This window comes from Echinops telfairi, unplaced genomic scaffold (genome assembly GCF_000313985.2).
Source record: "Echinops telfairi isolate 266 unplaced genomic scaffold, ASM31398v2 ScPeMD7_7458;HRSCAF=8496, whole genome shotgun sequence".
NCBI lineage: Eukaryota > Metazoa > Chordata > Mammalia > Afrosoricida > Tenrecidae > Echinops > Echinops telfairi.
The window spans coordinates 49,234,042-49,237,348 of record NW_022111358.1 but is presented as its reverse complement, the minus strand read 5'-3'; positions in this window follow the sequence as shown (position 1 = coordinate 49,237,348).

Here is a 3,307-nt window from a genome sequence, read left to right as displayed (position 1 = left end):
AATTGTTTTGAACCCCAGCGTGTAATCCCTACACACCAAGGCTCCTCAGTTGTGTTGGCATCCCAAAACTCACGTCCATCGAGACCCTATAGGACAGGGTAGAACTTCCCATGGGTTTCTGAGACTGCAACTCTTTACCCGAATAGAAAGCCTCATCTTCCTCCTGTGGAGCAGCTGGTGGTTTCGAACTGCTGACCTTGAGGTTAGCAGCCCAGCAGGTAACCACTGTGCGACAGTGTGTGCTTTCGAGGGTCAGCCTGTGGGGGTGCCCTGCACCATCCCACCTCCTTGACTCACAGACGCCCACGTCCACCCTGATCCCTTAGCAAAGCAGCCTGCTGGTCAGACTCCTAGGGGCACGCAGGGCTGCCGGCAGCTCCGACCAGGACCCTTCCTCCCCCCTCTTCTGGTAAATGGCACCCTGTTTCTCTTTCAGCCTCTGGACCCCTCGACAGCTGGATTAGGAGCCCCCTGTGGGCTGTGCTCACCCCAGTGGGTGCCCCTCTTTCTTAAAGGGAGGTGTGGCTACTGTGACCATGAGGCTGTGATGGTGCAGCTGGGGGGCTATGAGGGTGGCCAGAAGTGGGGATGTGTGCTCAGAGCCCACATCTGAGCCCAGGGCTTGGCGGGCAGGTCCCCAGGCAGGGAGCGGACCGAGGCAGGCGCTCCCTGGGGTGGACGAAGGTGCAGCCCCTGCACAGACCAGGTGTCTGGACAAACAGCTGCCATCTCGAAACTGCAGCCACTTCAGGAGTGCGGGGAGGAGCTGCAGTGCAGGGGGTGGTGGTGGACTTCAGATTGGCAGGGGGCAGGGGAGGGGCACAGGATTTGCTGAGGGCCTGGCTCTCTGGCACCACCAGGGACCTGTGATTTCTGAGCCCTGGAACCGCTAGAAGACAGGAGGGCCACTAGGAAGCCAGTGGACAGAGGGTGCGGCCCCAGCAATGGGCTATCCCGAATAATTGTCTCTCACTGAGGGCTTCAAGCGGGTCGCGCAAACCCTCCGAGTTTCAGATACTTAATTTGCTACTGGTTTTTCCGGTGGGGTCTGGGGTGACTGTCTGGGGGCAGGAAGTGGAACCCCGGTCGCTTTAAGCTGCTGACCTGGCTGCTGGCAGCTCCACGGAGACACAGTTGCAGGGTGGAGGCCAGAGCCAAGGACCCCCCCACCCTCACCCCTTCCCAGCTCTGCTGAAGCGGGTCTGCCAAGGGTTGAGAAAGAGGGTGGGGGTTTTGGTGCCACACCTGTATGCTCACACCTGTGTGTTCTCACCTGTGCAGGTGGGCGGAGCTGAGATTCCCCAGATCAAAGGCCACCCCCTTATGCAGTAACCTCCCCCTTGTGAAACTAGAACTGACTTCCCACCAACAAACGGAGGCCTGGGATTGAAACTCGGTTGCCCTAAAGGCACCCTGCACCCACTGGGTGCACCAGCGGCGCCGGGTAGCCCGTCCACCCTTCTGAGAACAAGCGCGTTCTCAAGGGGTCACCAAATACGGAAACGTCAGGAACGTCGGAGAAGTGAAAGCCAGTGTCTCGTGGGTCCTGGGTGCTGTGACAGTGACGAGCAGTCACAGAAACCTGTGTGGACGAATAGAATAGGAAGCTTCTGTATTTACATCACTCTATTGAAGGTAGCTCTCTGCCACTGAGTTGATGCCAACCCATGGCCCATAGCAATCCTATAACCCAGGGCAGAGCCACCCTGTGAGTTTCTGAGACAATGTAACTCTGGGAGTAGAAGGCCCCGTCTTGTCTCCCAAGGAGCAGCTGGTGGTTTCGAACTGCTGACCTTGTGGTTAGCAGCCCAACCGGTAAAACGTGCAAATCAGCAGCCCGGGGTAAGGACCGTGATGGCGGCTACAGAAAAGAGCTCTTCCCTGTCAGGAGCCACTCCTGCTTCCCAGCAGGAAACGTGGCAAAGCGCAGCCACCCTGGTTCTTAGGACGTGCACAGCGTTTCCTGAACCCAGGGCAGGCGGAGGAGCGTGGAAAACCACTCTTCAGCCTGTGTTGACAAAGATGCAAATCCCTACGGGCTCGGGTGCCATCTTGGAAATCCGTTTGGCATGACGGGTCAGAGGTAGTCCGGTTTGCTTTCCCAGGGAAATGGTCAGGAATCCGAGGCTGAATCCCAGGTTGCTGAGAGGAGAAGGGTGATGTTTACTTCGAGAGGAGGAGAGGTTTATTATTTTAAAAGCTGTTTGGGAACCAGAGCCCCCACAAGGCCCTGTCTCAGAACGGAACATCCGTGGATCCAAGGGGTCTCCACACAGTTCCCGGAGAAATCCCTTTTCCTTTTAAAAGATCTCACTCTCCCACGAGTCGAGGCTGACTTATCGTGACCCTGTGGGACAGGGCAGAACTGCTCCCGGGGGTTCCTGGGACCAACCTTGGATCGGGCTGCGGTTTGGAACTGCTGACCTTGAAGGTGGCGGCCCAACATGTAACCGCTGCGTCCCACACTTCCTTGAAATATTTTCGGATTGTGAAGTTACGAAATATATCTGTATATTTGGTTTCTACTCCCAGGCAGATTTTATACATTTCACCAAACCATGTGAGTCTTCTTGAAACCAGGCAATGGTGCTGTGAGTTCCTGTTGGCAGTGACCTCGCATGATGACCAACCTCACGTTGCTGTGATGTTTGAGCCCACGGTGCCCCCCCCTCGTGTCCGGCCCGCATGCTGAGGGTCTTCCTCTGAGTCGCTGCCCTCTTCCAGCGTCGGGCCTCCCCAAACTACGAGAGGCTCAGTGTGGCCATCTTGCCTTCCAGAGAGCGGTCCATCGCCCGCCCTCAAAGGGACCAGCCAATGCCACCAACGGCCCTGGAGTCGACTCTGACTCGTATCAGCCTTCTAGGACAGAGTGGAACTGCTTTGTAGAGTTTAGAATGATATACTTCTTTACAGAAGGGGTTCAGCCTCGCCCCCCCCTTCTGCCCCCCAAGTAGCTAGTGGATCCAACCCGCTGACCTTGCGGTCAGCAGCTCAAGGCGTAACCCACTATGCCAACGGGGCTCCCAGAGTGACTGCAGGTTAGCTTGATTAGTAAAGACTCCCTGCCTTCAAGAATCTCTGCAGTCCTCGTAGGTAAGTGTTGGCTGCTAGCTGCAAGGTCACCAGTTAAAACCCACAAGCCTCTCTGAGGGGTGACGATGAGGCTGTCTGCTCCCACAAAGAGTGACAGCATCAGGATCCTTATCTACAGTCTCTAGGAGCCATGGGGCCTGGGTGGCGGTGGTCAGCGGGTCCCGGCCTTGCACTCTGCCCTCTTAGAGAGCTGCCTCGCTGGGGTCCCATTCGG